Consider the following 24805-nt stretch of genomic DNA (forward strand, 5'->3'; position numbering starts at 1 on the left):
AATGTTGCTGTATTGTGCGATAGTGATTAGATTAGATTAGATTAGTACTAGTTCCATAGATCATGAATACGACACTTCGTAATGATGTGGAACGTGTCACGCTAATAAAAGGTGCCTATACAGGATATTACATTAGACAAAATATTACATGACACTCAATATTTTTAATTCTTTTTTTTGTGGGGGTTGGGAAATTACTCACCTCCTATATCCAAAAATTCATCTGTTGAGTAGAAGGAGTTGCCATTAAGAAATTCTTTAATTTCCTTTTAAATGCTACATGGCTATCTGTCAGACTTTTGATGCTATTAGGTAAGTGACCAATGACTTTTGTGACAGCATAATTTACCCCCTTCTGAGCCAAAGCTAGATTTAACCTTGAGTAGTGAAGATCATCCTTTCTCCTAGTGTTGTAGCCATGTACTCTGCTATTACTTTTGAATTTGTTCGGATTGTTAATAACAAATTTCATGAGTGAATATATATATATATATATATATATATATATATATATATATATATATATATATATATATATATATATATATATATTGTGAGGCAACAGTGTAGATTTCTAACTGTTTAAATAAGTGTCTGCAGGATGATCTTGCATGAGCTCCAGCAATTATTCTGATTACACGCTTTTGTGCAATGAACACTCTTTTACTCAATGATGAGTTACCCCAGAATATGATGCCATACGAAAGCAGAGAATGAAAATAGGCGTGGTAAGCTAATTTACTCAGATGTATATCGCCAAAATTTGCAATGACCCTAATAGCATAAGTAGCTGAAGTAGCTGTGTTTTCTCCAGTTCAACCCCTCATCAATGCATACACCTAGAAATTTTGAATATTCTACCTTAGCTACCGATTTCTCATCGAAGTCTGTATTTATTAATGGTGTCATTCCATTTACTGTGTGTAACTGTATATACTGTGTTTTGTCGAAGTTTAGTGAGAGCCAAATTTATGGCACAACCAGGACTTGAACCCAGGTCTCCTGGTTTAAGGGGAAGTATGCTACGCGTTACACCACCACAGCATAGCATGGGGCCGAAGAAGAAGGAACATTCAGTCGCATTGCGTGAGAGAGTGGTATTGCTCCATTCACAAGGGAGAAGCTATCGACAAATCGGAGCAGAGGTGTCTGTTAGCTACCCTACGGTACGAGTCATCATTCATAAATATATGTAGAGACTGGAACAACAGTGAATAAGTGTCGTCCTGGACGTCCAAAAGTGCTTCCAACCCGAGAACGCCGCCGTATCATCGCACTTGCTCGTAAGGAACCTGCTGCAACTGCAGCAACTACTGCTGAGGTTGTTCAGACAACGTCCGACAAGACGGTTAGTGTTCAAACTATACGAAATGTCTTGAATGAGGCTGACATGCATGTACGTTCTCCCAGGAAAAAGCCACACATACCGGAAATTAACGGGCAGAAACGCCTGCAGTTTGCCAAGGACTACATCAGCAAGCCGATGGAGTTTTGGAACACTGTGATGTTTAGCGACGAATCGAAGTTCAATGTGCTCGGATTTGATGCAAGAAAGTAAGTTTGGCGCAAGTCGAACACGCACCTCGACATCACACACATGCATCCCACAGTCAAACACGGTGGGGGCGGTATCGTGGTCTGGGGCTGTATGGCGGCGTCTGGCGTTGGAAATCTAGCTGTAATCCACGATACAGTGGATCATATGAGATACATCGATGTGTTGCGAGGTAATTTACACGCTAGTGCAGAGACATTGGGCCTTACGACCCAAAACATACCGCCATGAAAACCCGGGAGTGGTTGCTGTACAATGCCCCCAGAAGGGTTCTAACACCACCTCAGAGCCTTGATTTAAACCCCCTTTGAGAACCTGTGGGCTCATCTTGACACACAAGTCAGAAAAAGGCGTCCGTCCGGTAATACCGACTTGGAGAAAGTGCTCCTGAAGGAATGGTCGAAAATTACCCCTGAGATCACCCGCAATTTAATACAAAGCATTCCTAGGCGTTTACGTGCTGTTATAGATGCTAAAGGGGTGCACACGATCTATTAGAAGGTGAACATCAATGAAGAAAACGAACACACTGTCCGATTCATAAGCGTGTGCCAATACTTTTTTGTATGCAGAAGCCCCTGTCCGATTCATACGCGTGTGCCAATACTATTTTGGATGCAGAAGAGCGATGTTTATTTTCATAAAACTGTATGTTACTTTACGGACAGGTGATTTGGACATATTTGTAGCCTATGTAATGTAAGGTGGCACGTGTCTGGGTTCTGTTCTGAAATATATGTTTCGTTTAACCTACAACCACTAAAATGTAACTGTGCCAATGCTTTTTGATGCGATTGTAAGTGTCACTACAGATTGTATATACTTGTCTCGATTTGTACTGGAATAACAGTACCTGCCTGCATCTACGTCTACGTCTACGTGTCTACTCTCCAATTCACAAAACAGTGCCTGGCAGATGGTTCATCAAAGAACATTCAGACTATTTCTCTACTGTTCCACTGTCGAACAGAGCGCGGGAAAAACGGACACAGATATTCCTGTGGGAGGCCTGATTTATTACGAGGATCATTTCTCCCTATGTAGGTGGGCGTCAACATATTTTCATATAAGGCAGAGAAAGTTCGCTATTGAAATTTTGCGAAAATATCTCGCCGCCACGAAAAACGCCTTTGTTTTAATGATTGCTACGCCGTCTCCTGTGTAATACCCGTGACACTATCTTCTCTTATTTCGCGATAATACAAAAGGAGCTGCTTTTCTCTTAACTTTTTCGATGTCCACCGTCAATCACATCTGGCACGGACCCTACAGAGAATATCGCGAAGCAATACTTCAGAAGAAGACGGACAAGCGTATTGTAGGCAGTGTCTTCAGAAGGTCTGTGGCATCTTATAAGAATTCTGCCAATCAATCGCAGTATTAGGCTTGCCGTCCCTACTACATTGATCATTCCAATTTCAAATTTAAATGCGAACATTTTGAGGTTAGGCTTTACCGTGACTGTTACTGACATTAAATGAAACAACAAGTTTACTGTTACCAGTCACCATTTTATTTTTCCCACGACGCGTTTCGAAGGTTTAAACCTCCATCATCGGGTGGATTTACATTAGTTAATATTACATATGTGTGTATGTTGTGTTACGACATTTGGAGGAACTTGTGGCACTGCCTAGTGGAGAAACAAGACACTATTTCAGAATATGGTTTTGGATAACTTTTGACAAAAAATTAAACTGATATTTAATGGTAAACTTTAATAAGTAAACTAGAGTACCTCCAGTGGTCACAGGTTCCTTTTTCTGTCGTAACACTTCACATGTATACTGCCACATTTGTAAACAAATATGGCGTCTGGAATCAGCTGGGTGCAAGGTTCGTACAGCAGAAGAGAAGACATAATCGCAAAGTGCAAAGAATATACATTGTAACAACATGATTACAGAATAATCGATTAAACCATTTGGAGGTGTTTGTTTTGAGGTGTCAAATATATGTGTGTGTACTTCAGGTGGTATATAAATCCAATTTTGAAAGGTTAAAACAGCTATTAACGAAATCATTGAAAAGGAAATTGCAAAACCATTCCCAACATACAAGAAAAGAGAAGAAGCCCTCACACGTACCATTAAGACTAAATTAAACATGAATAATGCAATAATTGTAAAAGCTGACAAGGGCAACACAACTGTTGTAATGGACAGAACAACATACATAGAAATAACTTTAGACTTCTTCCAAACCAGCAACATAACTGAAATACATAAAGATCCAACAGCCAGAATACAAAAGGCGATTAAACACATTTCAAACAACATTAACTTTCTACTCACCATCCAAGAAGCAAGAAACATTGTAACAATGAGCCCACAAGCACCTTGTCTTAGGTCACAACCTAAGATACACAAAGATAGGACCCCCATCAGACCCATAGTGAACTGTAGGAACAGCCCAACATTCAAGCTCAATAAAATACTCTTCAGAATTCTCAAACAAGCATACACATTCAATAATGAGAGAACACTTAAAAACACAGAAGAATTCACACAATATGTCAAAAACATATAAGTACCTGATGGAGCCACACTTGCCTCATTTGACATACAAAACCTTTATTCATCTGTGCCAATAGATCCCACACTGCAAATAATTAATGCCAACCTACATAAACACAAAAAAATCCCTTCAACTTACATTGAAGAAATAATGGACCTGCTTGAATTCACACTTTCACACAACTATTTTAAATTTAAGAATAAAATCTACAAACAAACAGATGGTCTGGCAATGGGCTCATATCTTTCCGGATTGTTAGCAGAAATATTTATAAGTAACCTAGAAGACAAAATCTTGAATTCCAATCACCACCTCCTCAAAAATATCATCTACTACTACAGATATGTAGATGATATCATAATTTTAATCAAAGGCACTAAAGATGACATCAGTGAGTTGAATCAGTTTTCCAACAACTCCCATGAATGCATAAAATTCACAGTTGAACACCAAAAGATGACAGTATAAATTTCCTAGACCTTACCATTACAATAAAGAATAACAGACATCAGTTTGAAATTTATCGGAAGCCTACTGCAACACATACTACAATCCACAACTCCTCTTGCCATCCTGCAGCACACAAAATGGCAGCATACCGGTACATGATTAATAGAGCTATCCAACTACCACTCTCAGAAGATAAACGTGATCAAGAAATTGAAATAATAAAACAAACAGCTATTGAAAATGGCTATCACAACTCCATAGTAGACACTCTAAAACACTCAATAATGGCAAAGCAATCACAACACAAAAAACAAAAAGAAAATAATGTCTTGCATACAATCCCCTTTCTGGATAACATTTCATACCAGATTGCTAATGTCTTCAAACGGAAAGGCATAAGCATATCCTTTACAACAGACAACAAGATTGGACAGAAGTTACCCCACAACATCGGCACACGAAACCCACTTCATCACACAGGTGTGTACCAAATTGAATGTTTGGACTGTGACTGCTTCTACATAGGCCAGACAGGCAGATCATTTGAGATTAGGTTCAAGGAACACATGGCAGCACTAAAAAACAAAAAATACCACACATCAGCAATAGCTACCGACCTACATGAAACAAAACACCATGTTAACAACACAAGTATTAGCATCCTACACATCCAACCAAAAGGCAGAAAACTAGACATCCTTGAAACACTCCAAATATACAAACACCAAATGAAACAACCAGAATCCATCTTAAATGACAAAAATGACAATATTTACAATAGTATCATCTCTGTTTTCAGCAACTGCCTACACTCTTAAAATACACACACACACATGCACGTATCCTAATATTTACCATAAATATTGACAGCCGCCAAGAGTACATGAGACTGACCTCATTCACAGATAATTCACCACATCAACAGCTTGTACCCCCTGTCAGCTTAAAACTGTATGTACATCAACTACTGGCACAAATGTATATCTATCTGCATATTTTATAACATTAACCAGTGTATTACCCCAACCTTTAGGCAGCTAATATATGCAACATGTAATCTTAAGACTCCTTGCCATGTAAATGTTTGCTCTCATATAATCACTCCTTTCTCTCTCTCTCTCTCTCTCCCTCTCTCTCTCTCTCTCTTTCTTCAAAGAGTGTCATCTATGTATGATTTTACTGCTGTAGCCAATATGATCATTGTAATTCAAGCCTGTAACATTTTACCTAATTGTTATTAGCAAGTATGAAGTTTAAGCCATTTTAATATTTCACCTGATTGCATAAACGAGTACGAATGTTTAGCTGTTTTAACCTTTCAAAATTGGATTTATATACCACCTGAAGTACACACACATATATTTGACACCTCAAAACAAACACCTCCAAATGGTTTAATCGATTATTCTGTAATCATGTCGTTACAATGTATATTCTTTGCACTTTGCGATTATGTCTTCTCTTCTGCTGTACGAACCTTGCACCCAGCTGATTCCAGACGCCATATTTGTTTACAAATGTGGCAGTATACATGTGAAGTGTTACGACAGAAAAAGGAACCTGTGACCACTGGAGGTACTCTAGTTTACTTATTAAAGTTTACCATTAAATATCAGTTTAATTTTTTGTCAAAAGTTATCCAAAACCATATTCTGAAATAGTGTCTTGTTTCTCCACTAGGCAGTGCCACAAGTTCCTCCAAATGTCATAACACAACATACACACATATGTAATACTAACTAATGTAAATCCACCTGATGATGGAGGTTTAAACCTTCGAAACGCGTCGTGGAAAAAATAAAATGGTGACTGGTAACAGTAAACTTGTTGTTTCATTCATTCCAATTTCCATTATTCGCAATTGTAATCCCTAAGTACTACTTGAATTCATAGCCGTTAAATACGTGCGCTTTATCTTGGATGACTTCTCTTTTTTCGTTATTTAGAGTCAGTCGCCACTTTTCAACAATACAGATATCTTGTATAAATCATTTTGAAATTGCTTTTTATCTTCTGATGGCGTTGCTAGAAGCTAAATGACCGCATCGTCTGCAAAGAATCTAAGAGGACTTCTCAGATTGTCTCCTAAGTCGTTTATGTAGATTAGGAACAGTAGAGAGCCTATAACACGTCCTTGGGGAACGCAATATACCACTCTTTTTCCCCCCAGGGGGTCCACAACTCTTTTGTGGATACGTGCGTGGCGAGCACGGAGCCCCGAGCCATTGCAGCCTTCTTTCTCTCCCGGGCTGCATTTCCTTTCCCTTCCCCTCCTTTCCCCTCCATGCTCCTTTCCCCTCGCCCTCTCCTCTCCCTCTATTGGTGTCCTTGGTTATGTTGGCCCCCGCTATCCTCCTGGTTCTGTTGGTTTTACACTCCGGCTTTGTTGCGTTCCTTGGTCCCCCTCTGGGGTTTGACCTCCATTACAAAATTTCTCCTCCGTAGTGTGAGCCATTTGGGGAAGAGCACCTTACCTAGTGTCTCCGACATGCGCCCTCCTAGTACATTCCACCTTTTCTTTCACGTCGTTGTCTGATGCTAGGGTGCATAGCCAGCATGGTAGCCAGCCCGTGTGGTGGGGTCGCTATGTACCCTTTTGGTTGAGCCCCCTGAACACACAGGGATCACACTTCTGATACCTGAGCTGTGACCTCCTCATGCATGCCTTGGAGTGGTTGCTCGTCACCCTGGAGCATCGGAACTCCCGGCAATGGCCGCCGTGCCAGACGGCCCTTGCTGTGGCTAGGTGGCGCCCGTGAGGAGAGCCCCTGATCGGAGTGGGTGGTATCAGGGCGGACGCTATGCAGATGAAACGCATACGGGTCCAAAACTCTGGCCGTTCTTCTGCGGCCATCTCTCTGCATGGAACTGATTCCTCAAGTGCTGCTTCTCTTGCCCCTTCGGCCTTCCCTTCCATGGCTACCCCCTGGAAAGAGGGTCAGGCCCGTTGTCTAGGGGCAAAACCTTTCCCCCGTTATCTAGTTTGCACCAGGACTGATGGAGATACTTTCACCAGTGTCAAACCTTTATTCTTTGTGGAACACATTGAAGACAAGTTTGGCGAAGTGGACTCCCTGAGCAAGATGCGGTCGGGTTTGTTGCTGATAAAAACTGCTTCAGCTGCCCAATCTGTGGTCCTTCGTGCCTGTACCCATCTTGGCACAATTCCTGTGTCCATTACCCCTCACCAGTCTCTAAATATGGTACAAGGTGTGATTTTTCACAGGGACCTCATCCTTCAATCTGATGAGGAACTTCGGGACAATCTCGGACGGCGGGGTGTTCACTTTGTTTGGCGTGTTCAGAAGGGTCCTAAAGACAATTGTATTTATACTGGTGCCTTTATCCTGGCCTTTGAAGGGGATACCCTTCCTGAGAAAGTTAAGATTATGGTCTATCGCTGTGATGTGAAACCGTACATCCCACCTCCTATGAGGTGTTTTAAGTGCTTGCAGTTTGGCCACATGTCTTCTCGCTGTTCCCAGGACCCTCTCTGTGGTGACTGTGGATGTCCACTCCATGAGGGGAGTCCCTGTGTTCCCCCTCCTGTATGTGTAAATTGTCATGGTAGTCATTCTTCACGTTCACCAGACTGCCCAGTATATAAGAAAGAAAAAAAAGATACAGGAGTATAAGTCCCTCGATCGTTTAACCTACACAGAGGCCTGTAAGAAATATGCACGACTGCACCCTGTGTCCATGACATCTAGTTACGCCTTGGTTACATCTTCACCCCTTCCTACCCCTTCCTTACCCCCATGCCGGACCCCCTCCACCCCCTCCCCTGCGGCTCCCACACCTTCTCCTATGGGCGCTGCTCCCCCTCCCCAGACGGAGAAGTGTCCCACTCCTTCGGCGTCTGCCAGTCAAGGGCGCCTCTCCCGGGAGGCCCCTTCCTGGCACCTTCCAGGTCAAAGGTCTGCTGCCGCGCGGTGACCGCGAGAGCCGCGGTCTGTCGGCCTCCAGGTCGCTCGGTCTCTTTCTGTTCCTGATCTTGCTGCAGCTGGCTCCTTTATGCCACACAGCCCTCCTCGATCTCAGCCTGAAAAGAAGAAGAAACATAAGTCCCGGGACAAAGAGCCTCTGGTGTCACCGGAGGTCCCTTCCCCGACTTCACAACCGGATTCTGACCTGTCATTCATGGATGTCGCCCCCTCCTTGTCGGTGACGGGTGGAGACCCGGCGGTATGACTGGATTTAGCGTGTTCAGCCCTCATTTAAACCATCGTTCTGTGGTTCTCCAATGGAATTGTAATGGATACTATCGTCACCTTCCGGAATTGAAATCCCTTCTTTCGTCCTACTCTGCAGCTTGTGTGGTTCTCCAGGAATCTCATTTTACTGATGCTCACTCACCGACCCTCCGTGGGGTCCGTGTTTTCTGTCGAAATCGGGTCGGACCCTTGCGGGCTTCTGGTGGCGTTTGTACGTTGGTCCGTACAGACATTGCTAGCACGTGGATTCCTCTCCAAACTACATTGGAAGCGGTTGCTGTTAGGGTCCACTTAGACTCTGCTGTCACAGTTTGCAATCTTTATCTCCCTCCTGACAGGACTCTTACACCTGCTGCCTTAACCACCCTTCTTCAGCAACTTCCTCCTCCCTTCCTCCTCCTTGGGGATTTTAATGCTCATCATCCTTTGTGGGGCAGTGCCTTTCCATCTAGACGAGGTCTTCTTATAGACCAATTTATTGCAGACCACGACCTGTGCCTTCTTAATGATGGCTCCCCAACTCATTTCAGTGCCGGTCATGGTACCTTTTCTGCCATTGATCTTTCTCTTTCTTCTCCCTCTCTCCTCCCTTCATTACACTGGTCGCCACACGACGACCTTTGTGATAGTGACCATTTCCTGTTGATTATCACGCTCCCTTCCCGCTCCTCGATGGACAGGTTACCTCGTTGGTCTTTCCACCGCGCCGATTGGCCTCTATACACTGCACAGGTCGAGTTTTCTCCCTCTTTGTTGGGTTGTATTGATGACGTCCTAGGTGACGTGTCTGACGCGATTGTTCGCGCTGCTAACCTTGCTGTCCCGCGCTCATCTGGACCATTTCGTCGCCGGCAAGTCCCGTGGTGGAGTACGGCCATTTCCATTGCCATCCGTGATCGCCGTCGAGCTTTGCAACACTTTAAGAGGCACCCATCTGTAGCCAGCCTTACTACCTTTAAACGCCTCCGTGCATAAGCCCGTTATTTAATCAAACAGGGTAAGCGGATATGTTGGGAACGATTCGTTTCTTCCGTTGGTTCTACTGTCCCTCTGTCACGGGTATGGGCTACACTTCGTTCTCTCCAAGGTTGCCACCGGCAGTCCACCCTCCCAGGCCTTCACCTCCCAGATGGCATTTGTACGGACCCATTAGTTCTTGCAGAACATCTTGCGACCCTTTTGCAGTGGCGTCAGCGTCAACCTCCTATCCAGCTGCTTTCCTGCATCAAAAACAGCTGGCTGAAGCTTCCACCTTATGTTTCACCCCTTGTGAGTCTGAATCTTACAACGAACCTTTTACTGAATGGGAATTTCTTTCTGCTCTATCTTCTTCTCATGATACGGCCCCTGGCCCAGATTCCATTCATAACCAACTGCTTCAACATCTCAGTGCTCCACAACGGCAACATCTTCTTCGGGTGTTTAACCGTATCTGGCTCCAGGGTGACTTCCCTTCTCAGTGGAGGGATAGCATTGTGGTTCCTGTCCTTAAGCCTGGTAAGAACCCCTGTTGACAGCTATCGGCCAATTAGTTTGACCAATGTTGTTTGTAAGTTACTTGAACAGATGGTAGCCCGTTGGCTCAATTGGGTCCTCGAATCTCAGGATCTATTGTCGCCTTACCAGTGTGGCTTTCGAGAGGGACGGTCTTCAATCGATCATTTACTTCGCTTGGAATCCGCAATTCGGCAGGCTTTTTCCCAGCGCCGCCATTTGGTTGCAGTGTTTTTTGACCTTCGCAAGGCCTATGACACGGCCTGGCGCCATCACATCTTACTTACCCTTCATCAGTGGGGTCTTCGGGGCCCACTCCCGATTTTTATCCGCCAGTTCCTGATCCATCGGTCATTCAGAGTTCGAGTTGGTACTGCTTTTAGTTCTCCACGGACCCAGGAGACGGGCATCCCACAGGGTTCTGTCTTGAGTGTCCTTCTTTTCCTCATTGCTATCGATGGACTTGTGGCCTCTGTCGGTCCCTTTGTCGCCCCTGCCCTGTATGTGGATGATTTCTGTATTTGGGTTAGTTCCTCCTCGATGGCATCTGCAGAGCGGCAGCTCCAGGTAGCTATACGGCGTGCCTCTGCATGGACCCTCTCACGTGGGTTTCAATTCTCTCCTTTAAAATCGCGAGTGGTCCACTTCTGTCGCTGTACTACGATCCACCCTGATCCAGAACTCTATCTCGCTGCACAACGATTGCCTGTGGTCCCACAGTTTCGTTTCCTGGGTCTTCTTTTCGACAACAAGCTCACTTAGCTGCCCCATATCAGACTCCTGAAGGTAGGATGTTTCCGTAAACTCAATGTCCTTCGCTTCCTTGCCCACTCGTCTTGGGGTGCGGACCGTACCCTCCTCCTCCGTCTTTATCGTGCTCTAGTTCTGTCTCGCTTGGACTATGGTTGTCAAGTTTATGGTTCAGCTGCTCCTTCCACACTGCACGTGCTGGATCCAGTCCACCATCGTGGTATCAGTTTAGCCACCGGTGCCTTCCCTACTAGCCCTGTTGATAGTCTCCTAGTTGAAGCTGGGATCACCCCCCCCCCCCCCCCATTCTGTTCGGCGGTCCCAGCTTCTGGTGTCTTATGCACTCACTATCCGTTCCTCTCCCACTCATCCTTCCTATTCTATGCTGTTCCCAGACCATGGACGTCGCCCACCCGACTCCCACGCTCGGGCGGGTTTACCGGTTGGGCTGCGCCTTGCGTCTCTTTGCCGTGATTTTCAGCTTCCTTCTTTGTCCTGTCTTCCTCGCTCCCTCCCCTCCACCCCTCCTTGGTTAGTTCCTCGGCTTCGACTTTGGATGGATCTCCGCCGCGGTCCGAAAGATTCCATCCCCCCGGTGGTGTTCCGTTCCTTTTTCCGCCAAATTTTGTGGGAGTTTCGGGATGCTGTTGTTTTTTACGCTGATGGCTCTAAATCTGCTAATCGTGTTGGGTATGCCTTCACGTCCTCTTTTGGAACGGAAAGTCATCTGCTGCCACCTACATGTGGGGTGTTTACTGCGGAATTGATGGCAATTTCCCAGGCCCTTACCTTTATTAAACAGTCCCAACACAACCGCGTTTTGTTATGCACGGACTCAGTGAGTGGCCTTCTTGCTATTGACCGGTGTTTTTCTCGCCATCCCTTGGTCTCTGCCATCCATGACCATCTCGCTGATATTCACCGTGCTGCTTGTTCTATTGACTTTCTTTGGGTCCCTGGCCATGTGGGTATCCCGGGTAATGAGCTCGCTGATCGTTTGGCTGGGGGAGCAGTTACTTACCCCCCGTTTTCTGTAGCCCCTCCTGCAGCGGATTTACGGCTTCACATCAAATCCCACTTCGCACAGTCATGGGCCAATTCTTGGGAGGCTACTCCCCTGTCTAATAAACTTCGTGCAATTAAGGTGACACCAGGCCTGTGGCGTTCTTCCTTTCGCATCTCCCGAAAGGACTCGACCACACTGTGTCGTCTCCGCATTGGCCATACTCGGTTGACCCATGGTTTTCTTTTGCGTGATGAGCCACCCCCACTTTGTGGTTGTGGAGCCTTCCTGTCAGTAGCCCACATTTTGGTTGAATGCCCCCTTCTTTTGGCTCTGCGTGCTAAGTACAGGCTCCCCCACACTTTACCTTTGATGTTGGCTGACGATTCCCGGATGGTCTCTCTGGTTCTCGGTTTCCTCCGGGAAAGTGGTTTTTATTCTCAGTTTTAAGGTTTTTAATCTGTCTCTGGTGTTGGGGTGGGGCGGTTAGTGTTTGGGTGTCTCCCACTGTAAGCAGTGTTCGGAGATTCCTGACTCACCTCCCTGACCGAATTCCTCTTTTCTTCCCCTTTTACTCTGTTTTTACCCTTTTTTTTAAGGCTTGGTTAGTCTTCCTATTCCCATACGTACTTTCTACATTATAGCAGTTGTACCTTTTAAGTCACAGGTGGTCTTGCCTATGCTGCTTCAGCATAGCGTTGGGTTCGTTCTCTTGCCGACTTCCCTCATTTTGTTTTTTACCAATGACAACATGACTGCCTTTTTACGTTTTTTTCCCTTTTTCCGTTTTATTGTTCTGACTTTACTGAGTTGTCCCATTAGCGGAATGGCGCATATTTGAAACAAGGGACTGATGACCTTGCTGTTTGGTCCCTTAAACCTCAACCAACCAACCAACCAACCAACCAACCACTCTTTTTACTCGATGACTTTTCGCCAGCTACTACGAACTGTAACCTTTATGACAGGAAATCACGAATCAGACTGAGACAATACTCCATAGGCACGCATTTTGATTAGAAGCTACTTGTTAGCAACGGTTTCAATACCTCTCTGTGAATCTAGAAATATCGAATCAGCCTGAGATCCTCTGTCTTCAGCACTCATTACTATTTGTGTTTTGCGGCATCAAAGCAAAACACTGAAGTTGTTGAAATGACCACGCATGCGCAGAGGTGACACGTAGGTAGTGACTCTGCTGTTCTTGCTGTGGGGATATAATAGAATTACTAATCAACTGGCTAAGTGTCACTAGACAATTGAAATAAAGCTCCAGAAGTTTTTCTTGGGATTTCCGTGGCTTTTGATAGCACTCCCATCAGAGAAAGCCGTTAAAGCATCATAAAGTAGTGTTGTAATAAACGCACATCTGCATAATTTACTAACTACCAAACATCGTGGAAATTGCTAGACATGTTTCACCAGATAAAATCACATTTCTTAGCTCGATTACTTTGCTTTACTCGCAGACCATACTGTATGGTCGGGAGGTCATCCGGCGGGAAGCCGTTTGACACACGAGGAAATTCGGCTTCTTATCGGTACTCCGTTATTCTATACAAAATGATAAAATTTTAAATCTGTCATGACTGCGTGTTATTGAGATATTTTGTTTCCCCATGATTAGAAATGAAATTTGAGTTAGTCTGTTAATAAATAGTGAAATTGTGAGTTTTAGCGCGCTTGCCCAAGTGTAGTCCTTCCATATTCTATGAGTGCCACGTCAACCAATCAGATTACGAGACTATTAAGTTAGCGCAATTTCCCACGAAAAGTGTACTCGTGTACCATGCGTTGCCGCTCCTCACTCCACTTTCTGACGTCATGTTTCAGGTAACGCATATTCTCTCTTCTGTGAAGTGAAGCGTGGGAATGAATCTTATGGATATCAATGCCACAAATGTTACAAAAGTAGGAAAATTGATACAGACATAGCCGACGAATTAACTCAATATTCTCGAAGAAAATAAATATATCACTAGTTTCTGCAGTTCTTCGGAGTTTCTCACGATCTGTTTACATCTTGAAGAGCCGCGTATTCTGCTGGATATCAGTGTCGTTCTTGCACGTTATTTTGACAACGTCACTCGTTATCTTTATCAAGTGCTACCAGAGACTGTCTCAGGCTGCACCTGATGAAGGTAACGAAGTCACTTTGTCGAAATATCGTGCAAGAACGACGCTGATATCCGGCAGAATACCCGGCACCTCTAGATGTCACACTAATTTGTACTAAATAAAACCTCATGCAAGCATTTTCTAAATTAATCACTAGCCAACTGGTGTATTCAGAGCTTGGTTTACTACCCAGGTACCACACACCGACTTGTTACATCAAGTAAAAATGAAATTCAGATCCCAGTGGGAGATTAATGAGAAACATGAATCATAAATAAAGGAAACTACTACGAATGCTTATTTGTGTGGGCATAGTGCCCGTAGTTACTCTATAATTGTTAAAGGTATTTAAAATTTATCTGTGAAACCACTATAAAATGCACGTTTGTATCGCCCTACGCGTTTCGTTCTAGTTCATTTGAAATAATGAAATATATTCACACTTTTGGTTTGTTTTCTAGGTCTGAAAACAGTCAGTTCCAAGGGTATTTATGTAACGAACTGTGTTTAATCGAGAAAGCAACTGTAAAATTGTAAATAAATTACGTTCTAATCTACTGACGATGTTTTAAACCAATAAAACAAAACGTGCATAGTGATATAAATTCACATTGTGTAGCAGTTGCATGGACGGATTTTAAAAACCTTTAATATCATGGATGTGCTCAACTCTACATACATCTTAAAACATTAGAGCACCGCTGTCTCTACAACCACGCAGATGACATTCCGTCGCAGTAGCTTTCCCGCACATTTTTAATCCTAGAATCCAAGAATTTGAGACATTTGCGGTTCCAGTTACTCAGACATTGAAGAATTAATCATTTAATCTCCACTTGTTCCAAGCTCTAGTCATATAGAGAAAAATTCCTCTCAGAACTGAGAAATCTTACATTCCCTACAAGCATTACTGGTCTTCTAGTAAAGACTGAGGAGGCACTTCTTAGATATCTCATAATATTTATTTTAGTTAGCATGTCCACAGACCATCACCATTTTAGTGGTTGACAATAAAATGGTTTGTGTCTCAAAGAGTAGTGACTTTAAATGCCTGTCTGTAAACATTTTATGTAGCCAGGAAGTCAGTTGTTACTTCCGTGTTTACAAAGTATGAGAAACTTATCCTTTTCTGCTAATGCAAGCAGTAACCACTGAACTATGGAATGGACTTTGCTGCTAGTAGTAAATAAATATTATCTAGTCACTCTATAAATATAGTCATTTGTACGTTGGAAACTTTCGATTTTTGTTGTTGTTGGTTCCCAAGTACTGTAATCGTTAAAGGCTAAATAGAGTAATTTCTTATGCCTAGAATGCGTACTAATGCTCGAGGCGAAATAAAATTAAACGCGTTCTGGGACGGACTGTCGAATTATCACGACTCATTTACGAAAACAACCCGTCTGCATGGCTAAGGGTATTAGGTTGGTTTTTAATACGTTCCGAGCATCATGTTAGTGACAAATAGCCATGGCGTGGAACTTGTCAGTAAGTTCAAAAATAACATGCATATGTTCTATGAAATCATGGCTACATGCTAGACATTTTCATAAGTGGATGTTTTTAAAAAAATCTTAATCTACAACCAAATTTGATAGATGTAACCCATCCCACCTTATGCTTAGAGATCTGCGCACATAAAAGAAATGATATTCTTAACTACTACCTTGTCCGCAGTCGCATTCGGAAGTCTTTTACACGCATCCATTACCACAAATATGAAACTTTTACAAACGCCTTTAATCCCTTCCGCACTCTGTAGTTCTGACGTTTGGACTGAATTATGTGTCTGTTGATATCGCACCTTGTAATTTACGTTTCATCGACTAAGAACGTAGGTGCCTGTCATTTTCTTGACGCGTTAAGATAGTTGATGTCTTCTGTCTTGATTACTGAAGTGGAGTGTACGATATTTTCTGCGGGGCATTGGGAGGTCAGATATGAAGGAGTTACAAGTTTCGTCACATTCTGCATAATGTCGAAATTATTCCAGTAGTACAATTACCAAATGTATCTTAATTCACCATAATCATAAATTATGTTAACGTGTTACACTTTTCAATGCAATAAGCGTTGCATTGTATACTTTAAATACTTCCAGGAACACCGAAAATAGCGAACCAAGTCGGAAGAACCGGATCGAAATGAAATATATTAGACATAATGATAAAGATGAGAGATTAGCTTGATCACAAGATAAAGCCATGTAAAGAAATACAGTGGGTAAAAGTAGCCGAATACAGTACCACATCAATAAAACGTTGGACCACCTTTTGCTGCAATATATGTCGCAATACGGTCTGGCATCTAGTTGATTAGACGTCTGATGTTGCCCTGAGGCAGACTGGCCCACAAATCTTGAACAGCCACTTCCAAATCAAGTACAGAGTGCCACGGCGGCACCTGGCGTTTCATTTAGTGAGACACATGTTCTATAGGAAACAAGTCCGGGTACCAGGCCGGCCATGGGAGTCGGACGTACGAAGTCTTCAGCAATTCGAGCTGTATGCGGACGAAAAGTGCCCATGATGAACAATGTAGGTAACGTCGCACATGGTGTCGAAAATGTCACCAGCATAACGCTCGCCATTTCAGGTTCCACGGACCACAATCGGAGAAAACCGGCTATCGTAGGCTGTGGCCCCTATATTATTACGCCACCTCTACGTTTGTGTGACGCATGAGAGCGTGGGTGGAATTGTACCGCTCACCAGGTTGCTGCCACATCTATACGCGGTTATCTTCCGTCCCCAAAACGAATTGTGATTCATGACTAAAAACCACGTTTTTCCAATCTGTGGCAGTCCACGTCGTCCTGGCTTGGCACCACTGTAGAAGGAGTCGCCGATGTCTCGGTGTTAAAGGCAGTACACGACGCCGGCGCCTGGATTGCAAATTCGCATCCACAAAGACGCCTGGAATGGTTTGTGGAACAACTGGTTCCCGTACTTCTGCTTGTATCGTGGAGAGAGTCGCTGTAGAATCACTGATCCTTTGCCACACGATCCTACACGGTCTCCTCGCCTCGTCTTCTTCCTGGCCCTCCAGACACCTTATGTCGCAAGTCGGCGCCATCTCGTGTCAGGTCCTCCTCGAGTCAGGATGTGATCGTCATGTGCACGACTCTTCTACTATGCATCGTTTAAACAGTCCCAGATGATGGACTTCGCCGTGACATATACCCCTCCTTCCAACTGTAACTTGGCCTTGCCCCCCCCCCTCCCCCAGGACCCCCTTTTCCTTTCCCCTCCGTCTCCCAGAGTGGATACTCCTTCCCCCCCCCCCCCCCCCCCCGAGTCCCAGCACCCCATCCTAAACTTTTTCCCTCCCACGTCCCTCCTCGGTCCTCTTTGGAGCGAACCCCCCCCCCCCCCATCTCCCTCCTCTCCTCCCCTTCCCCCCTTTCTTCCCTTCTCCCTCCCTCATCTCCATGCGCCTGGCAGATCCTCTGTTTGCTCATCATCATCAGTGTGCTACGTCAGTGTTGTGTTTGGTGCTGCTCTCCTGTGCGTCGAGAGCTGTGATTTTAATTGTGTGCTGGACTTGTCCATAGTGTTACCGTCAGTGATTGTAATGTGCTACGCCGTCCGTCGATACCTTGACGCTCCGGTCATGCTTTGCCTTGTGTTCTTTTAAGTGTCCCAGTGTGTGTCTTTTTTGTGCGCGCTACCTTTTTAGTGATTTAATCTCCGTTTTACAGTCGCCCCCTTTATGTCTATTGTCTTCATAATGTTCCCCCCCTTTTTTTATATCTCTGTACGCTGTATTTTCTCCTTTATGTTATTTTTAATGTCTTCTGTTGTATGATCTATGTCTTTCGGCTGAAGAGCAGCGCATATGCTGCTGCCAGCCCGCTCCGATGAGGAACTGAAATACAATAAAGGAAAAAAAAATCGTTTAAACAGGATACCCTGCCACAATGGAGCTTCACTGGAGGGTCTGTGGGCATGTGCAATGGCATCAAACTTGGATCATTTGTATATGAGACCTCACTGTACTTATTTCCAAACTTTTGTGTACCTTTCTTCCCTCTGGGTGAGCTATTTTAAATATTCCCGAGTGTGTATTTAAGAGGCCTGATACAGCTACTGACTTTATACCTTAAGTTATTTGTGATGTGTGTAGCCCCCATACGAGACTCAGACCATGAAGTTAAAAATCCCATTCATGGAGGGCCTTTAGGTAGCTCTTTTGCAGCTTTCAGTAGCTCTGTGATTCTCCTATATTGAAAACGAAAGCGGAATGTCTCAGAAGAAAGACAGCTGCGGGTACGATAGGAACAGTATGTACGTGCACTTGTACAGAAAACTAGGAGAACCGGAACATCGTCGTCTCTAACCTATGCAGTTGTAAACACGCAGCTGCCATTTTAAGAACACTGCACATTGAAGAGAATACAGTCGCAAGGCATCTGAAACGGACAATAATAATCATTTAAAACTATAATAATATTATCGTCGACTACATGTAACACAAATACACTAAAATCGTGATGCTGACACTATCCTACAGGAATAATAATCATCCAAAACTACAGTAATAATTATTATCGACCATATGTAATACAAATACACCAAAATCGTGGTATTGGCTCTGTCCTATAGCCGTGTATCCACGAGTACAGTTATCCACGCAGACCTCTACTTATAGTGAGTAATAGAAGGTACTTTGCATACTATCGTTGCTTCCCCATTTCCTACACCAATGATGAAAGGCATGTGGGAAGAATGATTGTTGGTACTGCTCCGTGTGAGCTCGAACCTCTCTGATTTTATATTCATGTCATTTTCTCACGATATACTTAAAGAAAGCAATATATCGTTTCACTCTTTTAGGAACGTACGCTCCCGAAATTTTAACAGTAAACCACGTTGTGTTGCACGACGGCCCTCATGTAGCGCCTGTCACTGCAGCTGCATGAGCATTCCTGTGATGCTTTCTCGTTTGCTAAACGATCCAGTGTCAAAACGCGCTATTTCCTTTATTCATCCTGTCTGGTGCGGCTCCAGACTGACGAGAGTTTCTGAAGGCAACTCCTTCGTTAGTGAACTCCACGTACTGAGGACTCTTGCAACAATCCGTCTAGTGACTGCCTTTGCTATGATTACTTTTATGCGGTCATTCCACTTATAACTCCTTATACATTGCCGGCCGGTGTGGCCGTGCGGTTCTAGGCGCTTCAGTCTGGAACCGCGTGACCGCTACGGTCGCAGGTTCGAATCCTGCTTCGGGCATGGATGTGTGTAATGTCCTTAGGTTAGTTAGGTTTAATTAGTTCTAAGTTCTAGGCGACTGATGACCTCAGAAGTTAAGTCGCATAGTGCTCAGAGCCATTTGAACCAGCCAACCTTATACATTGATTTGTGATTGATTTTAACAGGGGAGCTAAATCAGCTTAGGTAGGACCCGCCGCTTCCCGCACCGAAACTAGGTTTATTGTGCGGTATCGCTCACTGTACATCTAGTAAAGTCAACCAGTGCCCTTAAATAGCGCAAAGAGTCCCTCTACCAGTTTTTTATCGGACAGAATTTCTTCAGGTCTAGCTGTCCCGAAGATTCTGTATCTTTCACCCCCATCACAGATCGTACATTTAGGGTCCTTTTCCGTTATATCCATTGTGTTCAGGAGTTTTTTTTTAAATTCCCATGGCCGGTCATCAGTCCAGTCATGAGTATGATATCTTTCCTGTTCGATCCCAGGATTACAGAGCTTCTTTTAAATCATGGCTTGGGCATCATTACCTAACCATGTTTTTGTTTATGGATCTTGGTCCAATATCCTACGTGCTGTTTCCTAAGCCATTTCCGTAGTTCTAATTTGATCGTAGCCTTGGTGATTGTCAGGACAGGTTCTGGTCCAATAAATGGAGTTGTTGCCCCCATCCTAGCCAATTTATCGGCTTGTTCATTGCCACGGTTGCCTGAGTGGCCAGGGACCCACACTAGGTTCACCCTATTGCTTTCCCCTAGCTCCACCAGAGCCCTGTGGCAATCTGCAACAATCTTAGATCTTGTTGCAGGAGCTGCCAATGGTTTCAGGGCTGTCTGGCTGTCTGAATAGATGTAGATGCTACGGTCATTGTAGCACCTATGCCTATTCTCCTCCACACATGCCCTGATTGCAGTAATTTCAGCTTGGAATACAGAGTCCGTATACATACTCACAAATGTATTATGGTTGTGATATTTCAGTAGTTGTTCAAAAATCGCATCACCTTACGACAGGGGAGTTTTCGCCTATTAATATACCTATCCAGAAATTCATATATGGAGTAGAGTGAGTTGTCAAGTGCTATTACACTCACGAAACAAAATTACAGCACCAAAAAGTAATTAATGTGAAGGAATGAAAGTTTGGCCAACGGCTTTACCTCAGTGGTAACACCGCTTTCCGTCAGATAGTCGAAGTTGAGTGCTGTCGGGCTTGGGTAGCTCATGGATGGGTCACCGCCCGAGTCTGCCGAGCGCTGTTGCCTAACAATGTGCACTCAGCCCTTGTGAGACCAACTGAGGAGCTGCTTGAAGGAGAAGTAGCAGCTCCGGTCAGGAAAACTGACAACGGCCTGGAGAGCGGTGTGCTGGCCACATGCCCCTCCGTATCCGCATCTAATATCTCCTATGGGCTGAGGATGCCACGGCGGTCAGTCAGAACAGTTGGGTCTTCTAAGGCCTCTTTGGACGGAGTTAAGTTAAAGAAATTTCGGTAATACATATGTCTAGATAACATATTTAAGTGATTGACATTGCAATATTATAGGGTAACGTAAGTGCGAAATGAGCCGTTGCAAACGTGAAATGCTGGTACATTAATAACAGCTTTAAGGCAGAATCTTCAATGCAAGGGTGCAAACGTCCATACATTGTCTTGTACAGATGCCGAATGTCAATTTGCGGGATGGAGTTCCATGCATGTTGCACTTGGTTGGTCAACACAGGGAGGATTAATGCTGTTTATGGATGACACTAGCGTTGTCGTCTGATGATGTCCTGTATATGCTCGATTGGAGACACGTCTGGTGATCGAACAGGCCAATGCAATATGTCGACACCCTGTAGAGCATATTGGCTACAACAGAAGTATGCAGGCGAGCGTTATCCTGTTGGAGAATACCCCGTGGAGTGCTGTTCATGAATGACTGCACACCAGATTGGCGTATAAATTTGCAGTCAGGTTCAAATGGTTCTGAGCACTATGGGACTTAACATCTTAGGTCATCAGTCCCCTAGAACTTAGAACTAATTAAACCTAACTAACCTAAGGACATCACACACATCCATGCCCGAGGCAGGGTTCGAACCTGCGACCGTAGCAGCAGTCGTGCAGTCAGGATGCATGGGATAACGGCGAGAGTGCTTCTGCTATCATACGAAATTGCATCCCAGACCCGAACTCCAGGTATAGATATAATGCGTCTAGAGCAAAAAGAGATAGGTTGCATGCCCTCAACTGGTCTCCTCCTAACCAACACAGGACCATCACTGGCACCGAGGCAAAACCAGCCTTCATCAGAAAACATAATGGATCTCCTCCCTGCCCTGCAAGCAGCTCTCACGTGACACCACTGAAGTCGCAAATGGCGCTGGTTTGGGGTCAGTGGAGTGCACGCTACAGGCCGTCTGGCTTGGAGCTGCATTTCAAGTAACCGATTTGTAAAAATAAATTGTGTCACTGTGGTGCCAACTGCTTCTACGATTTGTGTTACAGACGCAGTGCGATGTGCCAGAACCAAACGCCGATGGCTTTCCCTATCGGCAGTGCCATCTGGCCCTCCGAAGTCCTCAGTCTTCTTGCGATCGTACATTCTCGTGATCACCGCTGCCACGTTATCGTATACAGTGGATACATTCCTGTCAAGTCTTCCTGTAGTATCGCATAGGGAACATCCAGCTTGTCGTAGCCCTATTACAAGTCCTCGTTCAAACTCAGTGAGATATTGATAATGGCGTCTTTTCCGCCTTAAAGACATTCTTGACTAACATCAACTCGCCACGCCCAATCTAAAAGGTAACCAACTTTCACGACCGTTGCAGCTTGTGTTTAAAGCAAACCTGAGTTGCATCTTCGTATTGGCGATAATAGCACCACTCTTACGCGACCGGCACGAAACTTGATTTGACATAATGTTCCAGAAGTTAAAACACGTCTACCAACTTTCGTTTATGTCGTACAACTCTTTCCTGGTATTGCCATTTTCTTCCGTCAGCGTACTTCATTTTGTTTTTAAAGCTTTCGTTACCTGCAAAAACCCTTAATTTACAAGGGAAGCACTTAAATATTTTTGTGGCTGCGTATTTCGCTCATTTCTGTGCATGAGTAAGAGTAAGTTATGAATAACGAAGAGTATGTTTCCTTCTAGAGTTGCGTTTTTTGAGTGCTGCTGTTATCGTTCTTGATTCTTGGCTCAAATGGCTCAGAGCACTATGCGACTTAACTTCTGAGCTCATCAGTCGCCTAGAATTTACAACTACTTAAAGCTAACTAACCTAAGGACATCACACACATCCATGCCCGAGGCAGGATTCGAACCTGCGACCTTAGCGGTCGCTCGCCTCCAGACTGTAGCGCCTAGAACCGCACGGCCACTCCGGCCGCCTCTTGATCCTTCACAACGAACTTAACAAGACAGTAAATATATGGTGAGGCTTTTGTTAGTGCACCTAATTCTTTTAAAATTGTCCTACATGAAGTTCTAGGTTGGATATCAGGGATTAGCCTCAAAGTGTAAGTCTGTGCAAGGTTACTTTGTGGAACATCACTGTGGCACAGGGGTTGCTGGTTCCAATTATGGTGGCAAAAGAAACACGCATGATTAGAATTTCTCCTGAAAATGTGATCTTCTTGCACTGTTATAACATATCACTATATATATAGGTGTCCGCCCCCCGGTAGCTGAGTGGTCAGCGCGACAGAAATTTAATCCTACGGACGCGGGTTCGATTCCCGGCTGGGTCGGAGATTTTCTCCGCTTAGGGACTGGGTGCTGTGTTGTCCTAATCATCATCATTTCATCCCCATCGACGCGCAATTCGCCGAAGTGGTGTCAGATCAAAAGACTTGCACCCGGCTAACGGTCTACCCGACGGGAGGACCTAGTCACAACACATTTACATTTTTACTATATATAATTACGAAGTTCCCTAGTCTTTCCTATCTCTCGTATATCAGTACCTAATTGTTAATCCGACGTCCTTTATAGTTTGTCGTGCATTTTCTAGATTTTGTATACCCCTGGAATTTTTCCCTCTTTGTGCTCCTTTCAGCGTCAAATTCAGCACTCCAGGATACCGCACTGTAAATTCCGTTAACTTGTCCCATCTTCTGGTAAGTATAGGTTTATTTTCTCATCTATTCTCTTCAAGATTCTTTGATTCACCTTTTATCTGCCCACAAAATGTTTATCATTCTTCGATAGCACCAAATTTCAAATGATTACTGTTTATTTTTCTCTGAATTTTTGAACAATGCTGTTGTCCAAGAGTTTCAGGAGTTCTTGTACAAAATATGGTGCCGTACACCCCTACCACAAGAAATTATAGTCATTATTCAATTCTTGATCACAAATAAATACAGAGCCCTGGTGTAAGAGCAATTAAAAAGAGATAAATAAAAGGGAAAAGTTAAATATTCAGGTTTGTCAATGAAGCGATTGCTTGAGGTTGCACTTCAAATTGCTGCCAGAAGGTAAGGAGAAGATTGAAATACAGGAGATTGACCGTCGAGTTTTTGACTCTAGAATTCTTTTTTGGGCGAAGATGACAACTCCGATTTCCAGACACCTTAAGACTGAAAGCGCTGGATAAGTGTCTCGTGGCGGCTCACCAATGTTACTGCCGAAATTTTAGCCAGCTCATGGGACCCTCCTGGAAGCTGGTTTAAGTAGTGTGTTTGGAGGGATTTCTAACTGTGGTGACAGAGTAACTGAAGGTAATAACGCCCTGTAGACTTTAGCGCCATGTGAAGTTTAATGACTAGTTTGGGAATATTCCGATGGTGGCAGTACCATGTAAGTAACGGATAACAAAACGGGGGAGGGGGGAGTGGGTCCTTCCACTGCATGCTTGTAGCGTCCTTACAGCAATATAACCTCAATGTGAGTTGGGCAGCCTTCAGAGTGATGTCGAGTGCTAAAAATTTCCTTGCTATTGACACTGTATATTTTCCGTGAGTTGTAGGAGGTACGTATAAATTTTTAATTACTATGTGATTAAAATACATTATTTCATGTGTTACAGTATATAAACAGATTAAAAAAAAATTTTTTTTCAGTGCCGTTAATAAATACTTTAATAAGTCACCTGCAGGTAATAACACCATTTCTGCATAGGTGTCGATATGACTATGCCCTGTCAAAATCTCCGTACACATTGGATTACTGAGTATCTACAGAAGGCCATTGAAGCAGTTAAATATGGAATTAGAGTTTCGGAGGCTTCAACGATATTTAACATCTCACGAAGAACTCTTCGAGACTGCCTGAACAATGATGAAGGAAAGACGCCAACTAGGAAATTTGGTTGTAATCCCGTGTTGAATCCCAACATTGAAAAAGAACTTAAAGAAAGAGTTGTTAGGCTGCAGCAAGTTGCTTTTGGTGTCACCAAAAAACTTCAATGCAAGAAGACAGCCGAAATAAGCACAGTGTTGTGCAGAAAAACGCCTTTCTCTAGCAAGCAGGAATATATTGGTTTAAAGAATTTAAAGAG

This window comes from Schistocerca serialis, chromosome 5 (genome assembly GCF_023864345.2).
Source record: "Schistocerca serialis cubense isolate TAMUIC-IGC-003099 chromosome 5, iqSchSeri2.2, whole genome shotgun sequence".
NCBI classification, from domain to species: Eukaryota; Metazoa; Arthropoda; class Insecta; order Orthoptera; family Acrididae; genus Schistocerca; species Schistocerca serialis.